Below are 21,857 nucleotides of genomic sequence, written 5' to 3'. Positions count from 1 at the left end.
AGGTCTAGTTCGGGGTTCCAGTCCAGTCAATAATTTTATTTATGAGCAGAATGTCAATGCATATTTTTGTATATGCATGACCCACAACTTTTTTCATGAATCATTAATGGCTTCTGAAACCTAAGAGCACTTTAACCATATAGGACTAACCTTTGCAAAGTATATAATCATGGTTAGATATTGTGTTCTAAAACTGATCTTTAGTATCTCATTTACATTACACAATAACAAAGTGTTATTGTTAAGGCTCAAATAAGTCAGGCAATTTGTCCAAAGACATATGAGTAAATTTCCAAGTTAAATGTTAATAGAATTTTTTATGGCTTCAGGCTTCAAGTCTCATGAATGAATTTCTCTATGAAATACTACTTTCCTATGCCAGCAGTAGTATAACTCTTATCCTCAATTATGGAAAACTATATACATTCTTTCCCATTCTCTAATGGTTACTTACAAGTTCTTTTTATTTTAGTTTATATTAGTTTTTATTATATATCCAAAAGTGTAGTCTTCAGATGATTTGGGGATGTAATTTTGTTTATTTTGGAAAGAAAATATTCAGTTTTCTACTCATTAGGCCAAGAAAATTTGAAGTAACATTTAACTCCAACCAGCTACTATGGCAAATTTGAAAGCTACTTTTATCCTGCTTTATTTTGCTGATGGGCATGGAACCAGATTTGAAAACACGTAATTAGAATTCAAAATTAAATGGAAGAAAATCAGATTCCTGCTTATCAAATTTCCTAGAAAGAACATTCAGGAGATACATAGTCACAATAAATGTGAAGCAGAAAAGGGAAAGAAAAATCTTTCCATATGTTATGTTGTTTAGATATTTGGATAAAAGTGTCTTAAATATTTTAGGTTTAAAGAATTCATTATATAAAGTGGAATAGTAAAAAAACTTTAAATGGTATGTTGTTAAGGGGAATTACTTCTAAATTGTTTAAAAATATTTTGAGGACTTATCTGCCAAATTCAGGATGAATTTGCACATTTTTCATCATTTTCTATTAAATTAGTGTATCATGGTTTTTCATGAAATAAAGCATCCTTTATTTTTAAAAGTTCTATATATAGAAAATATGATTAATATTTTAATATACAAGGAGAGAGACGTAGTATCTCTCTAGTACAGATCACATCTGACCAATATGTTAAGAAAAAAATGCAGCCATACATGATTATGTATCAATAAATTCTGGGCTCAAAACTTCTAAAATAGGATTTAATATAGTATCAGTATTTATTTAGTGCTTATTATGTGCTAGTTATAGTGCTGTTCTAAGCAACTTATACATATCTACCAGAATACACATTTGCCTTTGTGGTGTTACTAACTTCATTTTACAGATGCAGTAACTAAGACAAAAAAAATTTAATAAGATTTCCAAAGTCACAGAGATTCAGGTCAGGGTTTAATCCCAGGAAGCCTTTATTTTGAAGCCTGGTGGCTGTCTACTATCACATCATATTTCCATACTTAGCAAATATTTCTTGTAACAGTAAATGCATAAATGAGTGGATTAGTTCATTCATTTTTTTCAAAAGTTTAAAGTAAACTTTTTCCTTTACATAATTTGTAAGAGAAAACAGTTGCTTTGTTAGTAGAATAGCAATTAGATTTGACCAATGAGACAAAAATGAGATTCTGAAGACAGCCTAAGCAATGGCTAATAACACGACTGAAATGAAAGCCAGAAAACAAAACTGCATTTCTACCCCTACCAATTAACTTCATACTTATAATAATTCTATACATAATTTCATTATGAATTCTCTTGCACTTTCCTCTTTTCCTTACATTGTTAAATAACTAGGTTGTAATCAAAAGATATTTTTAAGCATGTGGGTGTTTCTAATTAAGTCGATTAGAAATTCAACAGGATTTTCTATTTTCTATTCTTATTGTCATTTAAATTAAGCAGTTTCATTGACTTTGAAGCAAAAACTTGTCTTTATTGGCCAGGAGACAGCTCCATTGGAATTTCCCAGCGGGTACTTTCTCTTTCAATATTCCAGCAGCTAAATGAATCACTATATTCCTGAACTCATCCCTTCTCCCCTTAAGTCTATAAAAACAATGCCAACTTCCAAAGAGATGGCCGTGAAAGAAACTTCAGAATCTTCTGAGTTGTGGTTCTGCCACTTCACCTTCCCAATCTAGTTAGTGACCAAGTCTCCACTTCTACCTGCTAAACAACTGTAAGCATATCATTTTGCTCCATCCCATAATCTTGATCTTAGCTCCAGTCCCTGTCATTTTCCTTATGTCACTCAAGCAGCCCTTTAACTGGTATACATTTCTTCAGGTTGGCTTCCCTCCAACACTTCTTCAGGCTGAAGCTGTCTATCACCAGAGATCATCTTTCCAAATTATAAATCTGATCATGTCCTGCCCTATTTAAAAAATCTTCAGTGACTTTCCATTTTCACAAGATAAAACTAAAACTGTTTAACATGATGTACAAAGCCATGTGCAATATGCTCCAGACTACCTACTTTTTTCAGTTTTAACCAACTTCTTCCCCTTGAAACTTTCTAATTGCTATCTAAACATTCTGCAGTTTTGCGAAAGCACACTCAACACATCCTCTTATATTTTCCCTGGAATTTTGTCACCCAATTCCTTCCCCCAGATGTCACTTCTGCAACATGTCTGCTCCAAAAGTTTTCTCTAACCTTTCTCATCCACTGCATTTGATCTCCCTCCAGGTTGACGTCAGGTGCTATGCATCCTCATGGCAGGAAAAGATTCCCTTGACATAGGCTTGTGGCTTTGTTTGCTTATCTGTTTTCTCCATTTAATGGAAGGCATTAGGTCCTTTGTCTTTGTGTCCTCAGTGCCTAGCACAGTGCTGCACATACAGTAGGTGATCAATGAGTAAATAACTAATGAAAGTCAATATTATAATGAAAATTAAAGTAACAGATGTTCTTTTCATTTGCTATGATTCCATAAGACAAAAAAACCTTTATATTGCCTACCCAGTAATATGTTTTTACTACCTTAATTAGTCCAGCTTAAATATAGACCCCTACATAAAACCCCCTAAATGATGGGGATCCAAGAACTTGTGTGGTTTGTGAAATGAATGGCCAATTGTTGGGAGGGTTGTGCACCCAGAAAGGGCATGGAAACTACTTCCCCCATGCTTGATCTATCCAACACTACCATTTGGCTGGTGTGAGTGTAATATTCTATTGGTGGTAAGTAAAGCGGTTTCCTGAGTTCTGTGAGCCATTCTATCAAATTACTGAAATTGAAGAGGGGAGATGGAAACCCTGCCATCTTCATAGCCAGGGAATCAGAAGGATGAGTATCTTGGACTTTCAATGAGCATAAGATGCGGGGGATGTCTTGTGGGACTGAGGCCCTATCCTATGCTGTCTGTGTTAACTCTGAGTACTTGGAGTCAGTTAGTGTCAATGAATTAACTAGGATACCTAGTTGGTGTTTAGAGTTAAAGAATTTTATTTGGGGGTAGAAAAACTCACACATTTAAAGTATATAATAACATTTGTAGTGGGGAGTTGGTGCATGTGCATTACACATCTTGATTTTTTTGAGTTGAGAATAAAAACAGTTCAGTATAATTTTGGTTAAATTAAAATTATTGCTCTCAGGAGGTAGGTCAACTATAATAAGCTGACAAAGGAGAATATCATTTTTAATTTCAAGTGAAATTACTGGGATTTCTGATTTCATTTTTTTCCCTTATTCTTTCCTCCTTTAACAGCATTTTCAAAGGATTTTTTCTTGAGCTAGTCTTGCACGGATTTAAATTTTTGTTCCTATGTCACTTTCTTATTGTGACAGAGGGGAATTTGAGGAAAAATTCTTAATCTCATGAAGCCCTGGATTTTTTTTTTTTTTTTAGTTACAAACTAAGGTCAACCAAAGTATCTCTGCTTCATAAATTATGAGATCGATATATGATAAAATAAAGCATGAACAGATCTAAATGCATTGCTAGACATAGTAAGGCCAAATTAATGGTCTTATTTTTTGTTACTATTATGATTTTATACAACTTTAACAATGTATTTTAAATTGCCAGTCCTTCAGAATTTATCTCACTGAGCTCTACTTTACTCCTAACTCACACATGGCTGGCAGTGCTCCTGAGCTGCAGCATTACAATCCATGCATTGAGAGACATGGAAGTATTTTAGAGCATCTGGCTCTTCATAACCAGCTGGCCTGACTCATAAACCAGACCTCTTGTTCTCTAAATTTCCAAAGTCAGCATGACACTGATAGGGAATTCAAGGAGAAGACAGTGCTGGCAATGAATAAGCAATAGTTCATGATTCTATAGGGTCACAAGTCATTGTCTTCCTCAAGATGGTAAATTCTTAATTTTTAACCATAACTCTTTTCTGCCTAAATCACCCTACCAAGACTTCCAGAAATGAGTTCTATTCTTATACTAATATAAGAGAATATGATTGGCAATGTCTGCACTTAGAATGAGTTGACTTATTTTGAGGATGTGGACATGCGAATAGTCTGGCTGAAGGCCAGAGTGGGCTAATGATGAGGACTGCCAGCAAGACACATTGTAGGTAGGATCAGATATGACTCTTGATTCTTTGGCTTCCGTATCAAGACCAAATATAAGTACTTAAAAATACTACAGAAAGAGAAGATACGTTGCTATTGCATAAGTCTCGGTACCACTTTTATGGTCTACATCACATTTTCCTTCTATTTAACTATTTTTGTAATTGTTTCAACCTTTCTTCCTGAGTATGACCTCCATTAAAGAATGTTATGTCCAATGCTGTTATGTAAGTGAGGATACACAAAGAATTTTTTGAAAGAAAATAAATTCAATCCATTGATAATTAATTACTGATACAATGTCCTCCCTCAAACTCAAATTTAAAATGGAATATCAAATTCTGATGTGTCCACTAGATACTGTATGTTGCAAAAAGTAAATATGAAAACCAGCTAGATAATAACATTAGGTGAAGTCATTTCAATAACAAAAGAAGATTGCAATAATTTATACTAATATTTAGGTAGGAGAAGTAAAAGTTAAAAGGAAATGATCTGTGGTAGTTATCACTAATATTCAATATTTTATCAGAGTAGGGGGAAAACATCTCTAGAATTCATTTGTAAGTGATAGTAAGCGGCTAAGCCTTCAATATCCTGGAGGAGACAAGCCAAAGTCAGAATGGAATAAAATAGATATGAGAAAGACTCATTCATACGTAACTCAGTGTAGGGAGAAGAGTATGTGTGAAAAACTAGATGGATCAAATACCTGATGTCTTTTTTCTTTTCTTTTGTTTTCTTTTTTTTGTAGTGTTAATTGACTTGGTGTATCTGGAGAAGAAATGGAAGAAGAGTAAAATGTGTGAAAGAATGTAATGAGGTTTATAAAATCCCTGAAGACTAACCAAGTTTATAATATAAATTAGATTAGAAAGTCTACACTCAATGAAGGATTCAATTAGGTGAGATCAATTATAACATCTGTACATTTTCAACAAGTTAAAAAGAGAGCCAAAAGTGTATTACATTGAAAATTAATTTATATTTCATGGCAAGATTCCTGGGGACTGTTTTTATGAATCTATCTAAGTTTCTAATAGACATTATCCGTATAGATATATGGGGCCAAATTATAAGTAATTTGTTCAGCTCATGAGAGTTAGATAAGGGAGCTGGTCAATTGTTTTGCTTGGTTAATCACCTTTTTATGCTTTAATGAAAGGAATTCACGGGAATTACATCGTTTTCATAGGCAGAAAATTGTCTTTTGCTTCACTTCTTATTCTCCATATAAATGATATTCTGCAAAAAAAAATAGTTGGAAGCTTCAGCTACACTTGTAATAACCTAGAATGTATGTTCAGTAATGTTTTAATTGATCCTCTGTCCCAATGAGGCTTTAGTGAGTTGCTCAATATTTACAGTAATTTGTTAGAAAATATTCCATCCACCTCCCAAGAATCAGAAGGACAAGGAGAGGAAGAGAGAGAGAGAGAGAGAGGAGAGAAAAAGAAAGAGAGAAAGAAAGAAAAAAGGGAGAGAAAGAGAAAGAAAAAAAAAGGGAGGAAGGAAAGGAAGTGGTAAGAGAAAGACCAAGACAAATATCAAAATTAATCTTTTAAAACATATCTTTAATTGTTTAATATGTCCTTATGGATAAAATTTAGAGTAGTATTAGGTTAGTTGAAGAATAGGAAATCGGTAGCAAATTAGACAACTAAAATTTATGTACTGATTTTAAGAATAATGTACAGAGGATTTATTAGTCAAAGAGCTGTCTATGAACAGAGAGTAAGGTTATGCACAGCGTTTTGGTAAGGGGGAGACTGAGTGGAAACTGATGACTCAATTACAAAAGAGCATTTTAGCAAGTCCCAAGAATCTAGATGTAAACCAGGAGAAAAAAAAAGGGAAGGAAACATAGTTATAGTCTGATGCTGCTATGAACAAAGGATTTTATGGAATCAGTCTTAGGGTATCAACCTATTGCTGAGTAAATGGAATACCACTTACAATGCAGGAACAAACTATGGTTAAAGTCTATAGCTAGCTTCAAGAATTGCCCTAAGGAGAATTTCAGGAAATTAGAGTTTACAGTTTACTATGTAAATTTTCAAAAGTTATCCACCTCCAATACTTCACTTGTGAAAGTGTGTGCAACTTGTGTTGAGGGCTTACAATGACAAACTAGGTTCTAAGTCTCCAGTGAAGGATGTTATAGATAAGAAAACAATTACATGTAGTATATGATATTTTGTTATTATTTTGTTTTCATTAATGTCAATATTACATTCTATTCTGCTTTCTCTTCTGTAAAGCAAAAATAGGATCAAATGTGTACAGTAGAACTAAGTCTGCAAGTATAGATTAAGTGACCCATGCTTCAAAGACGTACTGGAAGCAAGCTGTTTGCATGTATGCATTTATACTTGTCAATGACTAACTTCAATTGTCTGTTGAGAAAATTTTCACAATTGTGATGCTTTATCACATGTTTGCTTCCATATGCTTTTGAGAATGCCATTAAATATGTTTGGTGAGGATTAAAGGTACAGATTCTGTGATTGCCACTTCCCAAGGGAGTAAGAAAAAAACAAGAACTAAACTAAATCATTTATTTACAACTGTCAACTTAATAATAATTTATGATGTAAGGTGTCAGTATGTCTTTTCATGTTTAAAAAAGATTAAATATTCCACAGTGCATATATTCCCAAAGAAAAAGAATTTTGACCTCATGTCATGAAGGATGATGCAGTCATGTTTGTAATTATTAAATCATTTTGATTTCTCGCCTATTTTGACAATCTTCAAAAAAATTCATGGATAATGAAAGAGTTTTACCCTTAAATTAGAGTGAAAGAAATTAAAAATGAGACAAGTATTTTTTTAAAAAAATTACTCCTTTCATTTTTTCAACCAGGAAATTGAAGTTTTGACTACAAAATATTCCTGCATCTCTCTATGCAGGAAAACAATAGAAACAAATAACCAGAAAAAAATCAATAACCTTAAAAACTTAAGTAAAACATTCCACAAGTAATCGTTATGCCATTAAAGGCAAAAAATATTGAGACCAGATTTGCAACAAACATATTAATTGGATTACATCATCTATGTATAAATATTTCAAAATTTAAAAAAAAACCCTTAACATCAAAATGGTCAAAGCCTTCAAAATTGGACAGTGAAGATGAACAGAAAATATGCACATGATGAAATAAAGCAATAGAATTTAATTAAAAGTAAAGAAACAAGTAACTATTTTTCAAAAAAAGCAAGCTTTTTCTTTCTCTATTTTCTTATTGTTGGGGAAGGTCTGAAATTTTGAGATAAATATACAAAGACATATATGTCTGTACATTACACGGTGGTATTTGTAAAAAACATTTTGAAATTATGTCTCAGAATCTGAAAAACTGTGTAAGCTCACAGCAAATGTTCATTAATTTATCCTGTTATCAAGAAAGTCACTTTTCTTTATTATCGTTTACCAACTTTCCAAACTTGTTTATGCCTAAATATTTTAAATTAATTAAATTCTATCCAACATATATTACTTCCACCTAGTGCAAGATAAAATTTTTCGATGATTGTTTCAATATTACAATTTATTTTTATTTTTATTTATTTATTTATTTATTTATTGGTACCAGGGATTGAACTCAGGACCTTGTGCTTTCGAGGCAAGCAGTAGAATCACTGAGCTAAATCCCCAGCCCAATGTCCTTTTTTAAAAACTTTTTTATTGATTATATTGGTACATTTAAGGTTTACAATATAGTAACATTCATCATTGGAAATTTGCACCTTTACATAATCCATCTTGGTTCTTATTTTTTCCCCATTCCTCTGGCCTTCTTTCAAACTATCTACAAAGACTTTGTTTCCATTTTTTCTTTTTCTCATATTAATTCCATTCCCTTCTTTCTTTTCCCCTACCCCTCCCATTTCCCCTTCCCCTTCTGTGAGATATTCCACTCTCCCATGGATGTAGGATGTAGTAAAAGACATGCATACATGAGGGTAACTATGACTTACAACAATTTTCTATATTTCAAAATATAGTAAATATAAGAGTTTGAAATTTCCCAACACATAGAAATATTTGTTTGAGGAAATTGAAATTCTAATTATCCTGCTTTGATCATTATATATTTTATAGATGTTTCAAATTATCATATTGTATTTCATAAATATGTACAGATATTTTGTGCCAATTGAAATTTAAAATACATGCAATAATATTTATTTGTATCATATAACATAAATATTGTGAGTCACTCAAAAATCATCTTTGACACATTCAACCACTAAAATACCCATAAGTTAAACTAGGATTTTACATTTAACAAATGAATAAAAGATCTAGGATTCTTTAAAAATAAGATTTTTTTTTTTTTATAAAATGGAGTACAACTCAGCCATAAAGAACAAGAAACTAGAGACACTTATAGCTAAGTGCATGCACATAGAGGACATACTCTTAAGTGAAATAAATAGAACACACATGTGTAAATACTCAATAGTTTCTCTGGTGTGAGAAACTAAAAGTGTAAATAAGAATCAAAATGTATAATTGATACTGTGAAATAGGAAGAAAAGGTCTAAAGGAGTAGGGAAAGTGGGAGGGGTAGGGGAAAGGACAAGGGAAAAGAACGAAATATGAGAAAAGGAAAAAAATTGAAACAAGTCTTTGTAAACAGGAAAGGGTGGAGGGGGTAATGGGAGGGCAGGGGAATGGAGAAAAAATAAGAACCAAGATATGTCAGGTAAAGATCCCAATGATGAATGTCACTGTATTATATATCTAAAATGTATCAAAAAACTTAATGAAAGAAAAAAGTACACACAGATTGGTGTGCTTGCATAGTGTGGCTTACTTCGTACTCCTACAGCCACTGCAGTTACTAATCCTCCATGGTTGGTTATACAACCTCCATGGTTGGTTATATAATCCTCCATGGTTGGTTATTTATGGAATAGCCAACACATAGAGGAGTGCTCTGGCTTGGAATCCCAAAGCCCATGGGTGAAAGACTCAGTTTGCAGCTTGGTGCTTTTGGCATTAGTGGACTGTAAGAGGTAGGCTAAGAAGGAAAAATTCCAATCATTGAGGATCTGCCTTAAAAGAGGACATTGAAACCTCAGCCCTTTCCTTTCTCTCTTGCCTCCTGGCTACCATGAGATGAACAATTTCCTTCATCACCTGTTTCCAACATGGTATACTGCTTTGCCACAGACAAAAACAGCCTACAAACCATGGATGCAAACCTTCAAAGGTAGGAGCCAAAATAAACCTTTCTTCTTCTTTTTCAGTTGACCATGTCAGGTATTTGTTTTGCTTTACTAAAGGAAAGCTGAGTAACACAGAGGAATGATAAATAACTGAGCCTTATTTACCAATAAAATTTATATTGATTCTTTGAATTTTCTAGAAAAAGCAAAATTATAAAGACAAATAAAAACATCAGTGATTCCTAGAAGCAAAGCCTAGGTGTGAAAATTAGCTGCAAGTGAAAAGAAGGGGAATTCTTTGGTGAAAATATTCTAAAACTGAGTTCTGTTGATGATTGCAAAAGTTTACTCCAACTTACAAAATGCAAATTTAAAACAAATGACTTTTATAATATGTAAATTATACTTCAATAACCTATTTTAAAACTGAATTCAACTTATATTTACTGTATTTATTGACATATTTAATTCTGTGATTGCATTTGTCACTTTCCTGTCACTGGGAAGAAATACCTCACACAGACCACTTAAAATAGGAAAGCTTTATTTGGCTCACAATTTTCCAAGTGTTCAGTCCATGTTTGGCTGGCTCCAAGGCAGGAAAAGCATAGTGAAGGGCATGTTTAGAGAAAGCTGCTCAACCCATGGTGGCCAGGAAATAGAGACAGAAGGGAAGAGCCAAGATCAAGAATACACCCTTCCAAGATCTGTCCCCAGTGACCTGCTCCTTCTGATGAGTGGGACATTTTTTATTCAAACTGTAACAGTGATATTTTGCATTTTATAATGATCATGCTTTTTTCATTTTTATCAAATCGAGCAAATTATCCTTGGGTGGTTTCACAACATCTTTTTTTGTTCATTTGTTTTTGTTTTTGTTCTGGTACTGAGAATCAAACTCGGGATTGCACTTTCCAGGCAGGCATGGTGCCACTGAGCTACGTCTCTGGCCCCTAACAAGGGCATCTTAATTTATTATCAGTCTAAATTAAGGAGTGAGACAGGGTCTCACTATGTAGTTCAACCTAGCCTTGAACTCACTATGTAGCCCAAGCTGGACTTGAACTCACAGCAATCCTCCTGCCTGAGTTCCCAAGTGCTGGGATTATAGGCGTGCACCACCAGGCTTGGCAAGAACTATAAAACTTTCAAATTTCCTTATAAATAACAACATCTTATCAAATATACATCTTAAATGCTGAGCCAGACTATAATCACTTTGTTTTTATTTCCTTCTCCTCTACACAAGAGAAGATACTCTTCTTGTCTTCTGTCAAATTCCTATTGCTTCACAAAATTCAGATTATTCTGTCTTTAAAAATCACTATTCACTTAGAAAAAATGTATTTTTCTAAAGTGTTGTCAAACTCATGACTTCTCCACTTTGGTCACCATACTGAGCTTTCTTTTGTCTGTTCTGGCATTTCTCAGGTTGAATTTTGGAACATACCCTCTTTTATAGCTTTTCTCCAAACACTATGTTGTTCAATGAATGTTCATCCTCTTGAATTTCCTTTTCACTCAGTAGCCACTCACTTGGCAGCCAACATATACTAATTTGCATGTTTATTTTCTTTTTATGTGGATGCCTACATTCTCAAGTAGGATAAATAAGTTGGGTATTCCACTTCATTTCATTCTCTTTTTTTTTTTTTTTTACCATTTTTAGCTTAGTGACTCCACCAACCTATGCTCAAGAATATGTCCTTTGGTAATGTTTATGATAACAATGATGTCTAATGATAGTGATGATGGTAAAATATGTTTATATTTCAGGGATGTTTTATAGTAAAAGAAGAGAGGGTCCATGCATGAAGTATAATTTAAAAATACAATATGACCACCTTCAGATTTCTAACTATCTGAAAAGATTCAAAAGAAACAAAATAGAATTTTGACCTTGATTTACCTCATTCAAAGTTGAAAGAACTAGGAAAAAAGAATACTTGAAATTCATTGCATTTAGCTTAACTATAATGGAGTGGCCCTGAGAAGAAGCTAGTAAGTAGAGTCTTTGTCCGCAAGGTTTAAATGAGAAAGTGGCATCTAATTACTGCACTCAAATATCCTCAATGTTTAGAAATGAAAATATTTCAGGCTATTTAATTTGGTCAATGTCTTTATTTTCAATTTGCTTCATGCATATAGGGCCAATAATTACATTTATGTGAAAAAAGTCTTAGTATCCTCTAAAGGAAAACTGTTTTTCAATATTTAAGGTATTTTTTGTATATGAACAGTGGGAAATATTAGTTTGATACTGAGGATTTTTTAACATTGTAAAAAACGGGGAATGCCAATAATTCTAATGTTGAGATCATTAAGATATTAAGGATAGGTTAATCAGACCTCAAAATTATAAGCATATATAATTAACTCAGAGAAAATTACTAATTTGGTAATTATTAGAATATAGCAGAGCAATGACGCCCTCATTCATTCAAAGTAAGAGGTAATAAAGTCAAGGAGTCTACAGCTTAAGTGTTCATGTACAAGTTGCAGTTCCTATTAAAGCTCCTGAATAACTCTCCTATATTGTTCAAGGAGTCTAGGACAATGGCTTGGAAGACTACTTGTTCTTTTATTTTATCTGAGAAAATATTAGGCAACCTTTAATCCTTAGACATAAAACATAACTGACAAGGATCTAAGCAATGGCATCAAAACCAGACTTTCTTGGGCTGGGGATTTAGCTCAGTGCCACAGCACCTACCTGGCAAGCACTGGGTCTGAGTTCAATCCCCAGTACCAAAAAAACCCAGACTTTCTTCTGAACAATAAAGGAATTTTCTTTCTTTTTTTTTTTTTTAAGTTTTTAGAATGAAATTTCTTTTTATGCATTTTACTAATTAAGAAATAAATTTTAAAAACAATAAAAAGTCTAGGAATCAAGCAGAAGTTACAAAATTCACAGGAAATAAGCCTATTGTAGCTTTAGGGTGACATGTTGGTGAGAATTCTGTTTTCACACTAAAATTCTAGTATCCCAGGTAAAATTCCTGCATCAAGATTTTTGAGTCAAACTAAAACAGTTGGTCACCTGATGACTAAAATATCGTAAGCAGGATATGCTAATCTCTAACTTTGAAAACAATAATCCTACCTTTACATGTGAGGAGTAAAACTCTACAAGAGACACACTTTTTCAAACAGCATGTTATAGAGGACTTCTCAAAGGGTAAATGGAATTTCTCCATCCTGGGACTCAGGCATGTGAAATTCTTGATTAATGATTATCGTATTTACCCAATATGTTCGCCAGGTCTGTGGTATGGGCCCAAAGCCAATCACTACTCTTGTCCCTCCAAAAAAGAGCAAGATACAAACTGGAACATGTCACCCATTCTGAGATATAGCTCAGTATCAAATTCTCAACAGAAACATATCATTGGAAATGGCATATTAGTCAAGAATATCTCACTGAAGTCTTAGTTGAAAAGTATTTATTTAGTATTCAGAAGTGTTTCCAGAGTAAAGCCTAAGTGGTACAGAAAATATAAGAAGGCAAATTGCTACTGGGAGAAAGTCTTGGAAATTATGACTATCAATGTTTTCATGATCCTGTGAAAATCATGAAATATGATTCAGAATATTGCATTCTACAGGGACAGAATGTACATCACTTGAAACAGTGGGTAGATAAAGTGAGTTAATTACTATATGGTTATTTTATCTAACAAAAGTGAGTTAATTGTTATATGGTTATCTTATCTAACAATTAGCTCTAAAATGTTAAATAAATAGCATATGATCTAAGTATTTCCTAACTGAATTGATTAGTTTAACCTGGTTTATATTTTGAAGCATGACTAATATGACTTTTCTGACTTTATATCTTATTAAGCTAGTTAAAATAACTTTACTTAACTAAACAGATTTTTCCCAAATAAATTATAAATTAGGAAAAACACAATTCTTAAAATAATCGAGTATGAAATAATAACACATTATTAAAATAGAAGAGTTGGAAGAATCTGACAATGTAAGTGTGTATCAAATGGGAAAACATGTTCTTGTTGAAACTGTAAAAAATTCAATTGATTCTCCAGATATTCTAATAACATTCATATATTCAATTGGACAGATGTTTGGATTCACTGTGTAGACAAAACATCCTAATGATTGCCTGAACTGACTAAATGTATCCAGTTCTCTTTCTGACGACTAGCACTATGTGGGCAGTTTAAATATTAAACAGTTTGTCTAGAAATGTCATGAAAAATAGGAAAATTTTTCTTAGAATTTTCTCTAAAAAATTAATGTATGCTTTCAGTCCTGGTATTTTCAGATGCTTGAAGTGTTACTTGTTTTTTTTTTTTTTCTTATTAAAGGAAAACATGAGACCAATGCAGAACAATTAATTATCCCAAACTGTCTATATAGAGATATAAGCACATCTTGATGTGATTTTATAATATTTAATACAAAAGTATAATCATGGATGATGCATGCCTGTTTTAACTGCTCAAAAGTAATTTTCCCTTTTCAATCTGTGTTGATTACAGACTGAAAGATGTAACCTCTTTATATTTGTTCATAATTTTAAATTTAATGTTCATTATAAAAATCCAAGTGCCGTTTGAAGACCAAGTTTTCATTTCCTGTTTGAAAGAAAGAAGGGGCTCTCAGACACAAATGCATTCTGCTAATCATTGTGATTAGAAGTCACTGCCTGCTGTGCTATGAGTATTAAAAGAGAATTTCTTTTTGGTACCAGGGATCGAACTCGGGTCCTTGCTCTTGCACAGCAGGCAACAAAACCACTGAGCTAAATCTCCAGCTCTTAAAAGAGAACTTCAAGAACCACTATTTTGTAGGTATTTCAGAATATACAATGGGGTGACCACATACACGTGTGCACATGGGCACACACACAGCATATAATATTCTACTTTATACAGTGCTGTAAATATTATCTTTCTGTATTTCTCAGAAGAAAATGTAGTTTCACTTGAAAGTGTGGGAAATATACCCATATACATTAAATTTCAAGATTCTGTTTGTCACTTTATAGAAATTATTTTGGTCATGTAGGAAGAATATCATTCTGCAAAAAAAGCAGAGTTGCCAATCAAAATGCCTATATAAGGACTACAGGTTTAGAATTAGGTAAATGAATGTAATTATGAATTAGTTATTTACTCCACTTCTATTACCCCTTTCCGTAGCCTCGTCTTTCTATCTAGCTTTGTTGTTTCTTTGTAAAATCATTTCTACTAACTAGTTCTTGTGGAATTAGAAAGCTTCTCCTTTATTTCTAAATATATCTTAGAAACAGGAGGCATCACATTTCTACTTTAGCCTAACTGCTTGACACCTATTTTTCCGCTTACATCTGATTACAGGTTGCATCTCCCAGGTGGAAAATCAAGACTATATGTTTGAAAATGTACTCATGTTGCTTTAAGAAAAGGAAGAAAATTAGCATCTATTGAAAATCTCCAAATTCTAGGCAGTTTTAAACCATTTATGTATTATTACTGGAGTCATAGAACCTGTTTTATTGATGAATAAATAAAAATTCCGAGGTGAAAAATGTAGGCTTGTTCAATGGCAGATAGAAAGTGTCAGGACTAATAAGCAAATCCAGATTCAGTTTATTTTAAGACCACTGCTCTTCTCATTGTGCCTTATTAATCTTCCTGGGATATAAAAGTAAGAAAATTTGGAATAAAGAAAAACAGCTCAGTAACTTCAGACCAAGATGGAAGATTACTGAAATTCTTGCCCAGCTGAAGGTTTTATGCCTCTATTAAACAAAAATTTGTATTTCCACCTTGCTCATGATTAGCATGAACATAGATAGATCATTTCAGTTTTTTCAAACTTAGCTACACAGCTATAAAATAAAAGAATTAGAAGAGAACTCTTTAGACATAAATTTTCTATAATTACATATATGATACATATATGATCCCATATATGATACAATGCTATTTTATTTTATTCTACCATAATTTGTAATTGTTTTGCAGGACTCCATGTGTTAAATCAACAAATTAAAATATATTACATGCCATATAAATGAAGTTAATTTAATAATTGTCTTTACCTTTACTTATCCTGCAGAAGCAAACAAAAAATGCTACTGGGAATGACTGATAATCTAAGGAAACCATGACTTTTGAGACTTACCAAAAAAACCCCCAATAAATCAATTTCTAATGTTTTCAGTTATTGCTTTTTTTCTTGTGGTCATGAACATTTACTATTTGAATTTTCATTTTCAGATATTTATAATTATGTATTTGAAATTATGTGAGAGCCCTCCTGGTATAAAATATTTATTGTGAAAATATGGTAAATGATAGAAAAATAGCAAAAGTTAAATGAAAACTACTTGACTAGGTTAGGTTTTGTGATAGCTCAATATATTATAAATAATAGAAAAATAAACAAATTTATGTGCTGCAAATGAAAAATTAAGCAACAATAAAACAATGCTATATGACTAAATATTCTTTTAAAACACAAACAAATGAAATAGCAACTTATGTATAATGATTTTTGTTTATCTTTCAAATTGGAGCTTGGAAAAATTTTTTTTAGGAAAACACAAACTTTTAAGTTTTATTATAGGATAAGAATTTCATTCATGTTAGAAAAAAGCAATAAACATGTTTGTGTAATACTACAGATAAAAACCTTAAATATATTATTTCATATTAGCAATAATACCATACATAATTTAAAAACTAAAACGTACTGGGCATTATAGTTTTGAACAAGCATTTATCACAGCATTGATTATTCTAGTCATAATGTATATTATTTATTTCACTATTAATGAATCAAGGTTTATTATTTTCAAATAAAGTATGCTTGTCTTTTTGTATGGCTTGATGGAAAATACGTGAAAGGATTAGTAAATAACTAAGCACCTTAGAGATGATGCTGATAACTGAAGAAAAGCCAGAATTTGAGAGCCAGATGTGTTTTGATCCTTTTTAAAAATAAATCTATAATGAAATAAAGAGGCATCTCTGATCTTACTTTGACTAACTAAGCAGCTGCTAATTAAAGTCATCCAAATAGCATCATATCCAAAATTTAGCATGGGTAGAGAAGCTTCATTTTTCACATCATTACCATCAACATCAATACCAACACCAAATTCGTCATTATCTTCATCAACAGGATTATTATACTTCTAAAACTTGTATAACTCAAGGAATGTAGTGTTAGGAGCAAAAGTAAGTTCACCCAAAGTGTGGAGCAGAAACATAATGTTGAAATACAACTTTAAACAAGACAGCATATGCTATTTACTGCTAGGCGATGGCAACATCTCGTAACATGGAGTAATCTAAGTGGCCATCATTCAGTGGCAACAAAGACAGACTATACTTTCCGAGGTGAAGAGACAGAAATATGAATAGCAGTTGCCCCTGCAAACCACAGCCACAGCTGCTACCCACAAGACATACTACTAGTGAGCTCTTGATACAAACTATTTGATGTTAAATCACAGAGCAGCCAAGATCTTTTCATGTTTTGAATGAAACTCAGTTAAAATTGGCACTGCGTTTAAGACTACTGATTGTAAATTTAACATCAAAATACAAATGTAACTATTTGCAATATGATTTAATAACACCAAATTATCCCAGGTTATAGTAGCTTTTGAGACACTTTAAATTTGTTACAGGCTTGTAAGTGAGAAATAATTAGAATTCATATCTTTATTTATTTGTCAAGTGCCAAGAAAAACCTGTTTTGAATAATCTACTAAAGACAGTATTATCAAGTTCAGCATATAACTCCTGATTTTCTAAAATGTCCTATTCAGTTATTTTACTGACAGTATTTCATTAATTTGTCATTGAGAAAAAACAAACTTATGTTTTATTAGTATTAAGTACTGTTTTAGAAAACATACACATAACTGAAAAAGATCATACATCTGCTGTAACAGATATAACATTCTAGATGTTTAGAAAGGCAATTAAAATACATTATGATTTTATATAAGCTAGAGGATAGGTGAACTGTCCATTGAAATGAAAACAAAATATAATTTGTGTATTTTGATCAAGAGGGTCATTTACAAGGAGATAACATCAAGAAAAAAAACAAAAAAGGAAAGAAAGGAAAATAAAAATTATGAGAAATGGAAAAAATGGAAATAAATTCTTTGTAAATAGGGAAGGGTGGAGGGGGTGAAGGGAGGGCTAGGAATGGGGAAAAAATAAGAACCAAGATGCATCATGTAAAAGTACAAGCTTCCAATGAGAAATGTAATTGTGTTGTATACCTAAAATGTACCAATAAAAGAATTTAAGAAAAAAAATATAGAAAGGAAAGTGGTTATTATGAAAAGCCAAGGGAAAAACATGACAGGCACATAGAAAAGCAAATCTAAAAGCCTCGAGGGAAGAAAGACCTTCCTTTGTGCATTCCTAAAATGTATTTGGAGGCTGCTATGGTTAGAAGATTGAGAGGGAAAGAAAAGAGAACAAAATTAAATTAGAGAGATAGGTTAGGGATCTATACACATTCGGGAAAACAGACTGAGCATCATGCTAAATTTAGTAGGAATCCAGGGAAAGAATTTCAACAGGGAAGCAAGCAACATGATCTGATTCATATATTTTCAAAATGATCCTAATTTCTGACTAGATAATAAAAGTTAAATTAAGCCATGGGACAGAAAGGGCTATTGAAATAGGAAGATAGATTGGGATGGTACTATAAGAGTTCAGGCAGAAAAATGATGTTGCCAAAGGTTGAGATGTGGTTAGTGAGGCTGGAGGAGTGTGGCTGGGTAGAAGATGCTTCCAGTTAGGAACCTCATACTTTGATTTGATTTAAAGTAATGGTAATTAAAAAGGAGCTCAAAGTAATAATTTCTTTGTTACTGATTTGTATTATGATTTGGATGGATTATTTCATTAAGTGTGACAGGGACAAACCAGTTTAGGGGGTTAGAATTGTCCATGTTTGGACATGGTATATTTAAAATGCCTATGAGACATCTAAAGAAACTCAGTTGTAATAGATGAGCATCAGAAGAGAATTCTCGGTTGATGCAATAAAATACAAAATTTTGCACAAATAGGTGATATCTAAGCTTTTTAATAATTGGGTTCAATTCCCATCTCCAAAACGTGGTATAAACACTCAGGTAAGATTACCCAAGAAAAATGTATGGCTTGTAAAAATAAGGGTATAATGGTCATAAGTCATCCCTTGAGGGATTTTAGCCTGTTCAGACTGGACAGGACAGGATACTAATTCAAGCAGCTGTCATGGTCTTAATAATGATGTAGAACCATAGAAGTGTTTTGAGAAGGAGGAAGCAAATGCCTGTGTTGAAACATGTTGGAACATCTATGAAAATAAAATGAGAATACGTGGGACAACACAGAATCCATTGCTGACTCTGATGAGAGATATTTCAGTGGATTTGGTGAGATGGAAATGCATCTGGAGGGGACGGAGGAGTAAAGGACAAAAGAGGAGAAAAGACCAATGTAAAATATACTTTAAGACAAGTGGCAGATAATGAAGGAAAAAACTCTCTGAATAAGGTTCTAGAATGAGGTTTCAGAATATTGGAGAGAGATTTTAAAAGAGGAGGAAAAGATTGGTACAGATTCAAGTAAGTTGGTAGTTGGAGTGAACTATGAGGAATTGCTGTCCCAAATCTTCCATTTCTCCTCTAAGTGTGCCAAGAGGATCCAGTGGAAAATAGGGGATTGGAGGCTTTGTGAAAGATTTTAGAAGAAATGATAAAATCATTCATCTCAAAATATAGGAAAGGCTTATCCTAGAGAAGAAGTATGATTTCAAGGAAGTGTTGAGTAGCCAATTAGTTTAACTATATATAAATTTAAAGGTCAATTGGCCAGTTTATTTTGTGCATGTTTTCTATAAACACACTTAGAGCAATTTTGTTTGAGACATTTTATTTTAAAACTTGTTGCTAATTTCTAAGGTAAAATATAACATATACCACCTGTAAACCGATTGCTCCATTTGCCTCTTTTTCTGACTGAAGAATGGGGTGAAGTTCAGTGAGGGCACCTGTTTTTCTGACTTATTCAGTGATTCAGTGTGTCTGGATCAAAGCACTCAGTAAAAATTTGACCTTTCAAGAAATCAATGTACTGTTTTCCAGAGTTCCAAGTCCATGTATCTATTTTACCACGTATCATCATATACTGAATCTACAGAAATCCTGAACTCAATACATGATAAAGTAAGCCTCTCAAACTTCATTAAACCCACAAAGACCTAGAGTCACCCAAGTTTGAAATGCTCAATCACTTTTGAATTTTTTTTTATATCTCAAAGACTATGCAATAAGCCACGAACTTCACAAATTCTTCCACTTATTTGAGTATTGCATCTTCTGTGAAGTACTTTTAGTCTCTTAGGTCTGTTTTTCATTATTACCTGCTTGAAATATATCAGTGACTTTCTAAATGGGCATGGCTTCTCTTTTTAAACTATTCCATTTTCTGCATCAGAGTTTCTTAATAGCAGCACTATTGGCATTTGAGAGAAGATCATTTTTTTATTGTGGGGCTGTGTTGTTCATTGTAGGATGCTTAGCAGCACCTCTGGCTTCTACGAACTAGATACTAATGGAATACCTGCTGTTGACAACAAAAAATGCCCCTAGAACATTATAAAATGACCTGAAGCTGGCAAAATTGTTTCTCTTTCAATTGTTTTGAGGGCCACTAATATACACTATGGTAAAATATTCAGGTTCCTTGAAATCTGACACAAATTCACCTCTTCCAGTTTCATTATTATGATATTTACTCTATTTCTCTCATACTTTCTCATCTAATTAAATGGAACATCTATTTCTGGAACATACCATATATTCTATTTTTACCCATTCACTTCTTTGCCCTCAAAGTCCTTCCTTTACTTATTTACATGGAAAACTAACCATTCTTTGAGATCCATCACATTTATAATCATTTCTGTGATTCTTTGCATGATTCCTTTGTGCTCTGCTAGAAATATTACAGCATTTAATACTTTATTCTATATTATTTATATGCTGTTTACTCCTTTACAACAGAATTACTCCTCATTAATCTTTCTCTCGATCTTAGGTGTAGAGATCAGTCTATGGTGAGCATTCAACAAAAAGGTTCATGAACTCAAATTTATTAATGATTGTTTTAGGTATGTACACACTCATACCTCAGCATTGCTAAAACACAATGTTTGGTTATTTAAGTAAATGGTTGCAAGTTCTAATGTAATCTAATAGCAGTTCATTTTAAATATCGATACAGTATTCTTTACATATTCAAAATCATTTTTATATATTGTATATATCTTCTTTCTTGTAAGGCCTTGTATGCAAATTAACTATACAGGAATTTTATTTAAAATTATCCATAAAGTGAAAATTTTTCATTAAAATAAATCATGCATAATATACAAAACAGTTATTTATATATAACATATAGTCATCTATAATCTCTACCTCTGGCTGTCATGTCTGTGGATTTCCCTCTAAAGAGTCTGGATGATCAAGAGTTGTGTAAAATCTTCTGTTTGATTAAGTACATGTAAACTGTGCACTTAGCTAGCTTATTTCCTTCTATTTGACTGCAAGAGACAATTTAAGAGGAAAGTGGGAAATTATAGCCCTAGAAGCCCTGAAACATTTTTGTACTGACTAGTCACAAAGAGTGGAAGGATAATGATGAAGTAACTCTAAAGTATACTGATGAGTTTACTTGAAAAGCAAAGAAGAGGATAAGGAACAGTAAGTTAGAGAAACATATATTAACTATGGTTTCATTCGAAAAGCCATCAACCATTATCTGATTTAGAGGGGTCAAAATTGTAAAACAAGTGTGGTCATTCCTGAAGCACTTCTTTTTTTCATGTGCCAGTATCTACTACTGTCCATATTTGGAGGCAGTAGTTTAAAATATTCAATAAATATTAATAATTTATTAAATTACTTACATTAGAGAGGTGAGAAATACAGCTATTTTCACATAATCAATAGAAGGATACAAAACATATTAAAAGACTTGATCATTACAGTAAAATCAAAAAGCAGGATTTATATTGGATGAGATAACATTTAACAATAAGCTATTCTCAAGGATTAAGTGATTGGTCT

General features: G+C 32.5%; 1 protein-coding gene and 2 long non-coding RNA genes across 19 annotated transcripts in view; 1 reads left to right on the top strand and 2 right to left on the bottom strand.

The window, feature by feature from the left end:
* Positions 1-21,857, bottom strand: part of Tenm3 (teneurin transmembrane protein 3) — a 2,554,979-nt gene that overhangs the window by 2,156,806 nt on the left and 376,316 nt on the right. The window lies entirely within an intron of this gene.
* LOC110350792 (uncharacterized) lies at positions 833-7,824 on the bottom strand. The gene is made up of 3 exons (XR_002397661.2): positions 5,715-7,824; positions 5,283-5,344; positions 833-2,861 (listed from the first exon to the last, which is right to left on the bottom strand). It is a non-coding gene; the product is annotated as an uncharacterized LOC110350792 (long non-coding RNA).
* On the top strand, positions 5,209-15,897 carry LOC110350790 (uncharacterized). Its single transcript, XR_002397658.2, has 3 exons — positions 5,209-5,475; positions 9,756-9,795; positions 15,821-15,897. It is a non-coding gene; the product is annotated as an uncharacterized LOC110350790 (long non-coding RNA).

Source organism: Heterocephalus glaber, unplaced genomic scaffold (assembly GCF_053883595.1).
Source record: "Heterocephalus glaber isolate CG9 unplaced genomic scaffold, H.glaber_assembly_v1.0 deba00001461, whole genome shotgun sequence".
In the NCBI taxonomy this organism is placed as follows: Eukaryota; Metazoa; Chordata; class Mammalia; order Rodentia; family Bathyergidae; genus Heterocephalus; species Heterocephalus glaber.
The sequence above is the reverse complement of the archived record's forward strand: the minus strand, read 5'-3'. Positions and strand labels throughout refer to the sequence as shown.